Source organism: Microcebus murinus, chromosome 11 (assembly GCF_040939455.1).
Source record: "Microcebus murinus isolate Inina chromosome 11, M.murinus_Inina_mat1.0, whole genome shotgun sequence".
Classification (NCBI taxonomy): Eukaryota; Metazoa; Chordata; class Mammalia; order Primates; family Cheirogaleidae; genus Microcebus; species Microcebus murinus.
The window spans coordinates 59,409,093-59,424,568 of NC_134114.1; the positions used below are offsets into that span (position 1 = coordinate 59,409,093).

Consider the following 15,476-nt stretch of genomic DNA (forward strand, 5'->3'; position numbering starts at 1 on the left):
TTGATGCAATGTGGTGTTCTGCTGTGAAGCCAGGGAGTCTTATATAGAGACAAGGTCATGCTTCACATTCTACTGAATCTTCTTTCTTATTTAAGCCCTTGGAACCTGAGTAATATTACTTTGTAAAATTCAGGGAATATATTTGGTTCAGTGAGAGTCTATAACCTAAATGGCTTAAGGTTACTTCTACCTTTGAAATTCTCTGTGCTGTCTTCTCCTTGGCAAAACAAAGAAATAATCTATGTTTTGAGAGAAATCAAGTTGAATAAATCCAGATATTAATAGGTAATGAATTCTCTATTTATCAAGCTAGCAGAAAAGCCTTTGTAAAGATGCCTACCATAGCCATTGTATTTTAACTCAGCAGCGAGTTATATCGGAAAGTTTGCTTTATGTGTAGTTCTCATGTTGAGGTTTTCCTTTTTTAAAAAAATCAAAAGTAAGATTATTTTTAGCAGCAGCTGTGTACTTAAGAGAATAGTGAGCTGATATTCTGTACGAAATCTGACAAACTTTACATGTGGGGAGTACTTATGTCCAGTTGTAAAGGTCTAAGTTAAGAATCAGTTGTTTCTGAGGAAGGTCACTTAGTGCATTATTTTAATTGCCCTAATTACTTATTCCAACCATTTCTTTTAATGAATTTGCGATGCTTCCCATGATGTGGCTTTTAAAAGACACTTACTGGATTGATTGGGGGTTTCAAACATTATGTGGGTCTTTTTTAATGGAGAATTTCTGAGCAGGATATCTTGATTTTATAATCAAATCAGAAATAAATGAAAGTGAAGCCACTACTTAGTAATTTTTTCTCCCAATTTGACTTTTTTTTGAAGCCAGTAGAAACTTCATATGCAAAGAAAGATACATTGCTTAAAATATATTACAATGAGATTTGATCTCACAAAAGATTAAATAGAATCTAAAATATTTGAGCTTTCAGAATTATTTTATTAATTATATTTAAAATTATTTTTCTTCCTTAGTTAAATTGAAAAGGTTAATTTTAAAAATATTTTATGGAATGAATGAAATATCCATTAGCATAATTTTATATGCAGGGCTCAAAAAACAATCTTCTCATATAATGTAAAGAAATTAAATGTTAAAATAGAAATGTGAATCTCATTCTATAAACTGCAATCTTCAGATGTTAAAGGGATTATTGAATATTTTGTTAGCTTGAATGAAGTTAGCTACTTGTCAGGATTTTTTTTAACTGTCGGGTGAAAACTTGTCATTATGTAGAGTATTATTTTACTACTGAAACATTACCCAGAACTAGGGACAGTCAGTCATACATACAGATGGCCCATATAGCCACCAGTATTTCATTCACTAATACTGGAAATGCTCAGCTTTTATTTAAAATGCACATAGATTATCTTGGAGGGAAGGGAGCAAAATATTTTCAAACTGGAATAATAGTTCTGAACCCTATGACTGGACTCTACGTGCTGACCTGGTTAGATCACTTCTATCACTACTGTTTCCTTAGTGTCTAGCACAGTGCCTAGCACCTAAATGCCAGAAACTAATATAGTTTGTCTCTTGATTTTTCTGGATAGGAACTATCTGGAATTTCCCCTCTCCCTAGTATATTACTAACCTAACTAAAAGCTAGCAATGTTAATATGAATATTTTGTCATTATCAGTTTATTTTATATTTACTAAAGGGTACTTATTAAATAAAGTGGCCAGGAATATTTTGTTAAAGCTTGTTTCTGAATTTATGTGCCTAAGGGTAAATAATAATTTTATCTTAAAGTAAACGGAAATAACCAAGAATTGCATTGTAAAAGATTTTCAAAATAAAAAGCTCAGGGGAAAAACTCTTTAAGAGGGAGACATCAAAGTGTTTTAACAGCATTGTTTTTTTATTGTATAAATGGGATATGGGAACTTCAATAATGTTCTTCCGTATGGTACTTGCAAATTTGGTATTTTAGAGGTATTGTTTGCTCTTAGCAAACTGTTAGTCTTAGGTATGTGTGATAAGCATTGAGAGAAGCTACATGTAGTTCTAGCTGACCTCAGAGGAGCCTTGGGATAGAGATTACAAGTTTGTCTCAGCTATAGTTTAGGATGCATTGAAAAGAGTAGGAAGCCTGTCAAGCTGGCAATGTTACCTGAAGAACATCCGGATGGATGCCTGAGAGAATACCTTTTTTGGGTCATGGGGCACAGCAGACTGGCAGGCTAAATCTGGTTCCAGTTTCTTGACCCTAGCTTATTTTGAAGGAAAAGAAAAGTAGTAATCTGAAAGTGAGAAGATTTTTTTTTAGGTGAGGTACTTAAAATGACTTTTGACTATTCCGAAGTGATGTTGTTAAATGCCCTATGATAATTATTTGTGAAAGAGTTCACCCTCAGCCTTCCTTAAGTTAGATGTGAAACAAAAGGAAAAAAAAAAATAACAGTGATCTGATACTCTGAAATCCTCTTTTCTGCTTACAACCTTCTTATTTTATTTATGCTTCTCTCCCTCTGAACATGCTTTGTATATTTTTTTTGTCCCAAGGCCCACAATGACATCAGTCTTCTTTTTATTTCTCTTGCTTCATTACTTGGTCTTGACCTTGGCCATTTCAGCATTGCCCCCCACACTTACGTTCTATCTATGGCACTTGACCCTACACCTTTATGTTATACCTATATTGCCGTTTCCTAGTCCTCTTCTACAATCCCCTTTCTCGTCTTTCCTTCATTATCACATTTTATGAATAAGTAATCTATAGTACCTTTACTGTTTCATCACTCCTTCCAACTTTCCCTCTTTCCTTTGACTTCTACCAAAGTCAAATTATGGAATTGCTTTCTTGTGAATTACTAGTTACCTTGCAATCACCACATCTAGTGTCTTCATTCTCTTTGACCGCATTGCAACATTTGATGCTATGACTAAGCCCTTTCTTCTTGAACTAATCTCTTGTTTTTGTCTCTGAGACATGGGTAATAATGAATGCTTTTTCTTCTCCCCTTTCTAACAGGTCATTTTAACTATTATTCTATGGTAATAGTTCCAACATCTCTCCTAAGTCAAGAGTCCTTGGGGAATGTTGGAAGTCAACCCATGCAAACAAAGATGAATCCAGAGGGCAGGCATGGGGCTGAAAATGAGAAACCAAGTCAAGTGTTGTGACTGTAAAGCTAATCATTAGAGGATCTTGGGGGCATTTACCTCCAACAAAGGCAATTACCTTCCAACAAAGCTGCACTGCCCCTAGCTTTCTAGTATGACAGCTGGCATCCTGATAAATTGGATTGACTTAAAAAATACATGATTGGAATCTGGCAACAAGAAACTTGAGTGCTGAGGATGTATTCCTTCTGTCCCTCTGTCTGCCTTATGAATCCATCAACCAACCCTGGCTTCTACTTCTCAGAAGTTAGGAGGGAGGCTGCAGCACATTCTTGGTATTCTTGAGGTGGAATGCCAACTTGCAAAATGTTTCTCCACATCATTCTCTTTTGGTGACAGAGAGAGGCATTAGCCTTTGTACCAGAAGGAGTCTAGTACCTTTCCCATGACATGTTCCATCTTGCATTCTTGGGAATGGCTGTAGGAGGTATACATGGTGGTTAATATAGAAGGTAGTGGTGGGGCTCTGCACTAAAGAAAGTTATTGTGGGTAGAACATGAAGAGTGTTGAGCTGTGACGTTAGATTGGGCTAAGTGGTCAGAGTTTTCAGCAGGGTATACCTGGATCTCCTCTCTTGAGGAGTAGTAGGCTGGCTGAAATAGGGCATAGTCATGTTGCTGGTGTGTTAAGTTCCTGAATCTGGGATGCTCATTCAACTTCTGAGAGTCAGAGAGACTCTCTGACCAAGTCAGAATCCATGAAGGAAAGCTGAGATTTAAACACCAGAAAGTTCCCAAAGAATTTCAGGGAGTGATGGTATCTGGGGTTTGATGTTAGGCAGAGATGAGACCATAGTGAGGTTAGGTGGGGAAGAAGTGAGGAGGATCCTAAGTGATTGCCCTGACCAATTTGGAGTATGTTGGATCTGCATTGCAGGTCTTGGATCAGTGGTATTTGACTGTGTCAGACAGGTTTGAGGGGTTAACCAAGAGGTAATAAGACTAGAAGAACCAGATGGAATCTCTAATTTGCATATTTTCTCCTGGCCCAGGTCCTTGTCTGTATATTCTTTGTATTAGTTTTTTGCTTATTAGAGGGTATCTGGGGAGTCTTTCTGGATGGTCTACAGCTGTTGCAGGTATCGGCTGGTAGCTGAGAGTTATAGCTTTGCTCAGAGGTGCTAGGAAGCAGCTGAGTGGAAGTCATATTGTCTAGGGTTATATCTCCCCTAATAAACTGCTTGCTCCTTGAGTGCAAGGTCCATAGCTTATTTATCTTTGTAGCACTTTCTCAGGGGATCATTTTTTAAAGTGTCTTTTTTTTTTTTTTTGAGACAGAGTCTCACTTTGTTGCCTAACCTAGAGTGAGTGCCATGGCGTCAGCCTAGCTCACAGCAACCTCAAACTCCTGGCTCAAGCAATCCTTCTGCCTCAGCCTCCCAAGTAGCTGGGACTACAGGCATGTGCCACCATGCCCGGCTAATTTTTTGTATATATATTAGTTGGCCAATTAATTTCTTTCTATTTATAGTAGAGACGGGGTCTCGCTCTTGCTCAGGCTGGTTTCGAACTCCTGACCTTGAGCAATCCGCCCGCCTCGGCCTCCCAGAGAGCTAGGATTACAGGCGTGAGCCACCGCGCCTGGCTAAAGTGTCTTTTTAAATTGAAAAGCTAGCAAACTGCCCAGTTACATTTTTTCTCAAAAAAACCACAAACTGGGTAGTAACTAAGTCTCTAGTTTAGGCAATACATTCAAAGCTAAGATAATTAAAAATAAAAAGAAAAACCACAAGTCTCAGATCCAATTAAGGGAGCCCACTATGTCCAGGCTAATCAATACCAGTGGTACTTCTTGACTCTAGGAGGCTGGAAGGCATCCTAATGCCCCCACTCAGCCCATTTACTTTAAGTAGCCTTTCTCCAGTTTCTAACTCATGCATTAAAATAGTATTTTCTTAATTCTATTTCAGAAAACTTTTTGCAAGTTGTTTTATGTGCAATGCCAACTTTTTAAAAGGTCACTAAAGTTAGCTGGACAATAAACTGGGCAGAAATTGCTTTACAAAAAAGAGGAAAAGCCCCAAATGCCGCTTCTATAGAGAACCCACAGTTCCGCTTTATTCAGAGCAAAAAACAAACAAACTTGTAATCATACCAGAAGAAAGTCAGCAATAGGTTTGGAATATTAATTCAAACTACACATGCAGTGAGGACAATATTCTGCAAATACAATGGATTTGCTGCTGCATTTGTCTGCTGTTTGTCCAATGTTAACAATTATAAACAGAGTAGCACAACTAGTATTTGGAGCAATCCTTAGTGTTACAGTGTCAGGCACAACATTTCACTTCTCTTTGCACCACTGGTTCTCTTGGTGTACCTGGGCTTCCTCCTTTCAGTAAAGTCATTTTTGCTATTGAAGGTCTTGTTGATCTCCTCAGTTTTCCTCTCGATCATATTGGCAACAATCTTGCACGTAACATCAAGCAAACCTTTGATGTCTACGTAGTTTGCAGTCAGAATAAGTTCAAAAAGTGTTCCTGATCAACTTTCAGGAATTCTTGGTCCCAATCAAGAATATGTTCTGTTGGCTTTTCTTTGTTCTCATCCTCTTCAGGAGGAGGAGGGTCATCCTAGTGGTGGGTGCAACCACTACCTTTTTCAGTATTGCTGTATTAACATTTGGTAGAGGAACTGGGTCATCATCTCCTTCATCCACTCCCAAGTCTTCCAGCATGGTCTTGATAGTCACAGGCTGTTTGGCAATTTCCACATCAACTTCAAATATCTCTCCATCAGAACTCTGCCACTTAATTAAAGGCACAGTGTTCAGGCTCAGAGGACAGACAACCAGAGGCTGACGAGAGCTGGGCAGTATCTGCACAGTAAGAGAAAGGTGGAGGACAAGACCACTACTCTCTCAGGGGATCATTTTGAATAAGTGACATACCAGAAGGAATATTATAAAGAACACCACGTTTTACTCTATAGAAAAGCTTTTTGACAAACTATCCAGTGTGACATTATTGTTCAATGGTACACATTTTATGAAATAATGAAGGACATATTGAGAATATGCTTATTCTATTGAATAAGAATATGCTTATTCTGAATCTGTTGTTTATAGAAGCTCCATAGGATATTCAAATGAAATTTCAATTGCCATGTATCCCAAAGGACCAAAAGTATATATTTGACACATAATCTTTTTCAAGAAAAGTCTATTCAGCTGCCACACTGAAACTTTTATATATGATTGGTAGTTTAGTGTTTTTTTTTTTTACAAAATAATAAACAAATGAATGTTTCAGGAAATCTGTGATAGACTGAATCAGGTGGAACTGATTTAATGTTATGGATAATTACATAATTAGCACTGTAAAAAATAAACCATACTATCTACTTGATGGACTGGTACTGCTGTGAAGGGGGTCTGTAATTACACAATCAGCATCCTGCTCCTGTGCTGATTCTGGATAATCCATTCTCTGCCTCGCCCGAGAAAGGGCTTCCTGTCTTGTATTTCCTGATGTTAAATTTAAGTAAAGAGAGATGAGCATTGAGTCGTTCCCAGTCCCTTGATAAGTCTTTGCATGAGTCGTTCCCAGTCCCTTGATAAGTCTTTGCATGATCTGGGTCTGTGTGAGAGCATCCTCTGAGACCAGTGGCTTTCAAACTTTTTTGATATAAACCCACAATAAGAAATACATTTTACATCAGGACCCAGTACACTCCACACATGCATACCTGAAACTGAGGTTCATGAAAAAATCTGTATTCTTTCTGATCTACTCTATTAATATATTCTGCTCTATTTTGTTTTTTAAAAATGCTGGTCGAGGCCCACCAATTGACTTCAGAACTTGTTAATAGCTCATAATTCACGTTTGCGAGATACAACCTTAGACCCTTAGTGACTGCTAACGTCAGTGGAAAGGGTTCGGAGCAAAGCATAATGGGGCTGCCAGAGGTTTTCTGTGGCAGGTGGTGTGGCATAGTTGAAAGAACAAGAGCTTTAAAGTTGGGCAAATTTGGCTTTAAATCTCTACTTTCCCTCATTTTAACTGTGTGACTTTGAACATGTTACTGAACCTCTTTGAGCCTCAAATCCTTTATCTGTAAAGCGAGGCCCTGGATACTCACAGGCATCGGGAGGTGGGAAACTGCGGGCTGTGCATAAGGTTGGTGTATGTGGATGTGTGCAGATGTGCATTAAATATCATGAAAGAAAACACTTGGCCAATGCCTGTAAAGTAAAACACGTATGTGGTAGGTGCTTCATCAAGTTTAGTTTTCTCTCCCAACTCTTTCTCAAACTCAGACAGCTCAACTGGAGAAGGATGTATTTACAATGCCTGCCTCACAGGGTGGTTCAGAGGGTCAGATAAGATGATGGGAGCCAAGAGTTAACAAATGTGCATTTTTATTAGTGTAACTTTAAGGCAGCTGTAGGAATGGTGAGTCCTACAAATGTTAAGTGACAAAACTAGAGAACAAAACTGGTTTTGAAATTCTGTATCATAACTGTTAGTAGCAAGAATTGCTTTGAGACACAGTGGTATTGCACGTTGATATTTGAATGCTTGTTGAAGGGTAATTTATAGTGCCTATTATAAATCACAGTATACATTTGAAGTTCCATATTACATTCTATATAGAATTTAAAGAAACTTTGAAATTATTCCACAAAAGAATTTGCTTCCAGACCTGAAAAATGAACATCAGATGATAATTACCCTTTTGTATAATATTTCTGTCAAATATTCTTTATCTTAACTGGAATACAACATAATAATTTAATTGTGAGCCTTAGAAAAAGGTAACCCACATCTCACAACATGAAATCTCAGGGCAGGACTTTTCAATTATACACTTATATATTTTTATAACCCCCCCTCCCTTTTTTAAAAATATGTGATGGTTTTTACTGCTGAAATAGTTCATGACTTTGAAATGCTAGTTCTTCACTTGTTTTAATTTTGTACTTGCCTGAAAGGAAATTCCTTGGTTTTGTTACTATCTGTGCTCCTCTCTTTCATTGAACATTTCTCTGGGATTCTACTGAGATTGTGATTATTTAGTGGTAACCTGGGCTTTGTTGGTTGTGTGGAAGGGACATAAATCAGCCAAGGCAAGTGTGAAGCAATGACAGCTACAAAGCATCTTTTCCATATCTCTTATTTTCCATGATATCTGATCTCTGGTTGCTCTCAAATGTTTTAGTCTCACTTTAGGCATGTGTTGGTTGATTGCACTTAATTTTAATGCTACTTCTAAGTTGCCATTTCTGAGTTATATCGAGTTAGGAAATCGCCTAACACTCTATGTTAAGTTCAAATTGCACTTAGAGACATTCAGGAGAAAAGGCCTGGCTCCTTTAAGACAGAAACACCTTTTTCTCTGCCAAAAAGCTCTTTGTAAAACTGAAGGACTTAACCAAAAAGGGCTTCAATGTAAATTGAATATTGATAGAGGAGGGAGGTTAATTGGCCTTAGTAACTTGGTTGCTAAGGAAGCATTTTCCTGATTGGGAGGAAATTCTCCTGGGTGTTCTGTAGCTTCATGTGGACCTAGGATGCTTTGTTTTATCTTGTGCTTTCTGTTTCAGAGTTGGAAGAGGAAAGAGCAGAAAGCTATCATAGGAATGAAAAACTGTGTGAAGCAGATGGTTGCTCTCTCTTCGCTACAGAAAGAGAGCTAAATACTGACTAGCAACAAGCCAATGCCAGCAAGGACTCTTTGTTTAAGGCAGACAGTTGGAAAATACCATGAGGGCAAGATATAAAGAGCTTGCTGGGAGGACATAGGAGAGGTTAGACTAGGGTTTATTCAGTGCCTGGAAACATGTAGGCAAGAAAAAATAAAGGCTATTTTGGATGGGCATCTAATGTCTATGTTAAATCATGGAGTTAAATGTTTTCAGTATGGTTGGGTTTATTAAGAAAAGTTATTTAGCTTGTATTTAGCTGTTTATATTTTGAAGGTTTTGAACTATATTGTATGTAACATTTAGCAAATTTATAATTATTTTAATGAAGAATGTTTAGTCATAAATATCTATATTATTGTACCCTTTATCACTTAGTAGTAATAAAAGTGACTTTGGAATAAATAAATTACACATTTTTACTAAAATATTTTCCAAAGCAAAAATGTCTTTGTATATTTTGCCATACATATATGGTAAGCTTTGTGGATATACTTGAGTGATTTGTAAAGTATTATTTCTGTGTACTGAATGATACTCCTTTAACCTCAGGAAGTTAGTGCCTGTATTTTGCTTAATTTCATTTGTTTCCTTACTACTTCCCTCAACAAATATTTTTAAGTATCCATGGGGCATGAGGCACTGTGCTTAAAGATACCACAAAGCATAAAACACTTCTAGGAGATAGTGACACACTTTTAAGAAAAATTTGGAAAAATGAAAGTATTTTTGTTGGTATTTTCTGATTTGAGTTAGGTTTTCTGGGTCTTTTTCATTATGAGTATTGAATATTATTATTTGTATTAAGTACTATTATTTAGATTTTAATGGCACTTTTAAATTATAAAATTCTTTTCAATAGTGTTATTTGGATTATTTTTGTGGACATATACTTTAAAAAAGGGCTAGAATTTCTTGGCTCTGTCTACAACCCTGGAGTATCATAGGAGGATATGGAAGTCCTCCTTTGCAACTTCTCTTAACTTTACCTTTGGTTTTTGTGGCCATGTAGATTTTTTTTTTTTTTGAGACAGAATCTTACTGTGTTGCCCAGGCTAGAGTGTGGTGGCATTAGCCTAGCTCACAGCAACCTCAAACTCCTGGGCCCAAACGATCCTACTGCCTCAGCCTCCGGAATGGCTGGAACTACAGGCATGTGCCACCATGCCTGGCTAATTCTTTCTATATATTTTAGTTGTCTAGCTAATTTCTTTCTATTTTTAGTAGAGACAGGGTCTTGCGCTTTCTCAGGTTGGTCTCGAAATCCTGAGCTCAAATGATCCTCCCACCTCGGCCTCCTAGAGTGCTAGGTTTATAGGCGTGAGCCACCGCACCTGGCCGCCATGTATGTTCTTGTCATGTCAATGTAGCAGAAGGATTTCAAAGAAAAAGTGAATTGTGGTGATTCTTTTGAGGGCTTCTGATTATGGTAAGATTCTAAGAGAAGCTAGTAATAGTTTAATATAGAATTACTTAAGTATAACCAGAGAGCTTAGTAAATATACAGATGGTCGTCAGTGATGAATCGTACACTAGAAAGCTAGCCAATATTATTATATCAAGTAAAAAAATTCATAAAATAATAGGCTAAATTGATCTCCTCAATAGTATAGTAATAGAATAATGCATTAAATATATGAAGAATACTCAATGGTCCTCTTTCCTTTTTAATGCTTAGATACCAGTGTGTTGTGGTTGTTTTACAAAAATTATATGCTAAGTCTACATTTCAGATTGCCTAAGTCTATTGGTTTAGGCTTTGGATTGCCTTCGTAACTTGCATTGCCTTTTAAAGATTGGAGGTTTACTAAATGACAGGTGTCTTCAGTGAGAAAGGAGGACAACAAATACAGGATTCAGTGTTAAAAGGTAAATATTTTATATAGATTTCGAGCAGAATGGTGATAAATGAGAGAAACTGGCATTTGTAATAATAATATTTAATGGCTTTTTGGATATTGCATTTATTTTCCCTCAGTATCCATTACTTTATAATAAGTGCATTGCTTATTTTTTGTCTGTGAAAGAGGCTGCACTGAGCTGAGATTTAAAAAAAATTTTTTTCAGAACTCAACTGCTTCTATTTAAGATGAAGCTCAGCTAGTAAACTCATTAAGTGAGGACCCTAGGCAGTTCTCCAGTGCTGAGTCTGAAAGCACCGTAGTGCAGACATCTTTGCATCACCGTCATGAATGACCTTGAAGGAAGCCTGCACTTCATAAAGCAAAATCCTCACTGTGGCACTTCGTTCTGATTTGATTGATGCTTTAGAAAAAGCTGTAAGATTTTCTTTTCTTTTATAGTGTGGGGTATATACTCTTTATACTTCATAGATTTTGCACTTGTCTAGAGTATTTTGTTGGCAGGTTCTTATAGGTTCTGATCTTTCACTGACTGCAGTACAACCAAGCGATGAAATCACTCTCTTTTGATCAATTATTATTAGGGAGTAAGGTCTTAGTGCATTGGGATCATGGGCTTTAACAATGGAAAAATACTGACTTCCTAACATAAGTGTAATACAATCATTTTTCTTCCATCATAATCTTCCAAGTAGCTCAGTGGGTCGAAGGCTCTTTAATACTGAGATCCTAGGATTTATATTATACAAAGGATATACATTCCTGTCTAGCCACTATCCACTGTACTTTCTTAGATTGATAGTTCCCCTCCTTTTAGTTTTTTACTTTAATATGTAGTAAAAGCTTGTAGTATACAGTTTTATATCCAAAGAAGACAACAGAAATCTTAGAAGATGAAATGATTATTTTATCTTTTTGGAGTTACTTGGTCATTTCTTATACAAGAAGTTACACAAAGGCACAGTTATTTGTTTTGACACTCTTGGCTCTGGAAAGTGTGTAAGAGCTATGTTATGACCCTTGGGGACAGGTGTTTAGTCATTAGCACAGGCATTGCAGTTAGGTGAAGGTGGACCTCCCATCAGTTGCAACCTGGTGAGTTGCGGAGACCATTTAGAGTCCCTCTCTACCTAGGAGCTCTGCCAGCCAGTGAATTCAAATCCTGGTGCCTCATCTTTTCCCCTTGGGATCTGAACTTGATATTCCTGACCTACCCCTGCTAAGGGGCCTCTGAACTTGGCCCTCTTTTCTGCTTTTATTTGCCCTTGGTCCTGTATAAGTCCCCATGTGTGTTTTTAATGTCATCTTTATAATTTGATTCAGATTCCCAGTCTCTCTCTCTCTCTGTTTCACAATTTGGTTTGCTGCTCTATGCTTATACCTGGACTAAGCCAATTATTCAGTTTTCTTGATAGACTTCAAGTGCTTACCCCTAAACTTCTGTCTTATGAAGACAAAATGGTAAAATCAGACTGGCTTTTATTCTAGGCTCGTGGCCATAAGGATTCATCATAGTCCATATATCTTAGAATTCAGTGAAATGACTGTGTGAGAAGTTCTGAAGAAGGTAGTTAATATATGAGAAGTGTGATTCAGGAATATCTAAACACTTATTTTCTTATATCTTCAAAATTTGTTGAACCCAGAAATATCTCAGTAAATAGGCACTTAGCCAAGCTGAGTTTTTTTTTTTTTCTCTTTCAATTACTTGATTAACGTCGTGTCTCGTGGGCAGCTTCATTTTAAAGACCCTCTTGAGAGTCTTTGAACATGCTTAATTTATTCTAAATCCCTTTTATAATATATTTTCTGGCTGATGGACTTCTAGATTTTTCTCTTTTAAAAGTATACTATGAATGCATTGAAATGAAAATAAATTCTCACTCAGCCTTTTAGCTGTTAGCAAATGTTTTATTATTTTATTTTTATTTTTTTACAAAACTAAAATGGTTAGAAATCTATTCACTTTCATGAAATAGAAAGCAAATCAGGAAATATGGAAGACTGGGTTTTAGTAAATAGAGATATATTTATAATTTTTCCAGGTAATCACAATCAAGGTTTTCTTAGAAACTAGGTTTGTAAATTAGGTAGCTAAACAATTATAGTAGAAAATTTAAAAGTATTAATGGTACATATAGAAGAATTACAGTATGTACTCACTAAATTTTTAAGAAACTATTACTCTGTTAAGCTAGTAAAATATGGGTATTTGTGAAAGCGGGGTAGAAAGTTTGAACAAGGCTTTTCGAAAAGGTTTATCTATTTTTGTTTAAAAAGCTATATTAAAGACTTGCATTTATTTCTAGTTATTTCCTAATAGGCCCTCAAAATACATTTAAAATATCAAATTATCTTATTTTTATTTGTGAATTGATTGTTGGTTTATTGTACAATATACATTTTGGAGTAATAATGGATTAGAATGGATAATATTGAATTAAAACAAAAGCTTAAGAATTTTAAACAAACGTGACAACAGATGTTAAATAAAAAGTCTTTCGGTGTTTTAAAAATTCTTAATTGGGTCAATGGTGGATTCAGTTAAAGATGTTTGATTGAATTTTTCGCCACATGGTCATTTCCCATCATTTCCCAATTCAATTCTCAACCTTTATTGAATAAATACTACATATTACTTAATGTAGAAAGAAAATAATCAAGATATTATTCCTACTTTCAAAAATGTTTCAAAGGCTACATATTTTAATGAACAATTGAGTGGATTCTACAAAGAGAAAATGTTTTCTGGTTACTGTTATTAATAAGCCAATCATAATTTATAGTATGAAATAATGGAATAAAATTAAAAGTGGCAATAAAATTAACAAAATAATACCATGGAAACAACAATAGACAAATAAAATAGTAAATATCTCTAGGGATGTGACTGAAAGAAAAACATATGTTTGTTTATAGTTCTGTTTTGCATGTGCCTGAGTAATTATGTCTTAAGTATGTGTTGTAGTTTGTATATTGCTGGCTAAAAAGCACCACAAAACTTAGTGGCTTTAACAACAATCTGGGACCGGAGACACCATAAGCCTCAACTGGGATGGACATCCAAGATGGCTTATTCTTTCACATATTTGGCACCTCAGTTGGGATGACTGGAATAGTTGGGGCTAGAAGGCTCTCTCTTTCCCTCCATGGCCTCTCCACATGGCTATATCTTAGGTCTCCTCCAGCACGGCTGCTTCAGGATAGTTGGACTTCATTGCTGGTGGCCTTCATCCTTTAGACTCTAAAGGAACACATGATTCAAGAGACCCAGATGGCAGCTGAAGGTTTTCTTATGATCTAGCCTTGGAACTCATACAGCCTCACTTCTACCACATTCTTTTGGTCAAAAGTGAGTCTTAAGACCAGCCCAGTTTCAAAGTCAGGAAACCAGACAAGGGCACATGTACCAGGAGGCGTAATTTGTTGAGGAGAGGGTAGATAGAAGGAGAGACATCTTAAGGGATTAGCTACCACAATGTGTAATATGCATTCACAACTACATAATAATCCTTTCGCTGGATATTTAGTAAAATTTATATCAGTATACTTCTAAAATTAAAATTCACATTAATTTTATGAGTAAAAAGATTTTGTAGCCAAAATATACTTTCATCTGTATATTTGTAAGAGTTTTAGTTGCAATGAGAAAAACAAGTCTTTTAAAAATAATTGCCTAATGCTTTTATTTGAGTTCATGTTGAGTATCTTCTGGGTGCAGGGTATTGTCCCAGTCATTAGGGGAAAGATTCAGGAAATTATAAGACTCTTCATTTGAACCAGTGCTCAGAGAAATGTTAGTTTTTGAGAGAAGGTTTACACACCAAGAGTCAAATGGCAATTCACAGCAGTGACACAAATTTTCAAGGAAGGGAGAGATAAAGATGGTTTGAAATTATTTAGGAAGGCTTCATAATAGAATCGAGACTAACGTAAAGACTGAAGGATGGTAGCCAGGCATGGTGGCGTGCACCTGTAGTCCCAGCTGCTTGGGATGCTGAGGCAGGAGGATTCCTTGAGCCCAGGAGTTAAAAACCAGCCTGCCTCACATAGCGAGACCTTGTCTCAAAACAAAACAAAACAAGCAACAACAACACAACAACAAAAACCCCAAAAGACTGATGGATGGGTTATATTTTGATTGACTAAAAGGGTGTACAGAAGTATTTAATATACTTGAAAGTGTTGTATAATAATTGAAATTATTATGAATCAGGCTTAGAGGATCTACTGAATAGAACAGATCCACCGTAACGTATGGCTAGATGATGGATAGCTTTTGTAGATGGCATCTGTTGCTTTTCCCTGTGTAGCACTCATTTTCCACTTTCTGATTATGCATGTCTATATTTTCTCACTTATTCACTGAGCAAATATTTACTGAGTTCATACAATACTCCAGATACTGTTCTATATGCTGGTGATATAGTGGTGACCTGACTGTCAAAGCCCTTTCATCAGAATCTCTTCCTTTCTGCTGTAAAGAAAATCTTCCAAACTACTAGAAACTAGGTTGATAAGACACTTAGTCAAAATACCCTGCGTTCCTCTAACCATAACTAACCTTAGAGTGGCACAGGGATGGTAGACTTAAAAATTTGCTACGAGGGTAGATCTTAAGTGTTCTTATCATCACCATAAATACAGAGGGCAGGGGGAAACTTTTGCAGATGATGAACAGGTTTATGACATAGAGTGTGGTGATGGTTTCATGAGTGTATACTTATTTTCAAAGTCATGAAGTTGTGTACATTACATATGCACAGAGTTTTAAAATATGTTAATCATGCCTTAATAAAGTAGTTTAGAAAGAGAAAAAGAAAG

At 36.4% G+C, this 15,476-nt stretch overlaps 1 protein-coding gene and 1 pseudogene across 2 annotated transcripts in view; one reads left to right on the forward strand and one right to left on the reverse strand.

Moving 5' to 3' along the window:
- Positions 1-15,476, forward strand: part of ATG10 (autophagy related 10) — a 243,112-nt gene that overhangs the window by 74,910 nt on the left and 152,726 nt on the right. The window lies entirely within an intron of this gene.
- LOC142873772 (S-phase kinase-associated protein 1 pseudogene) lies at positions 5,428-7,142 on the reverse strand (annotated as a pseudogene).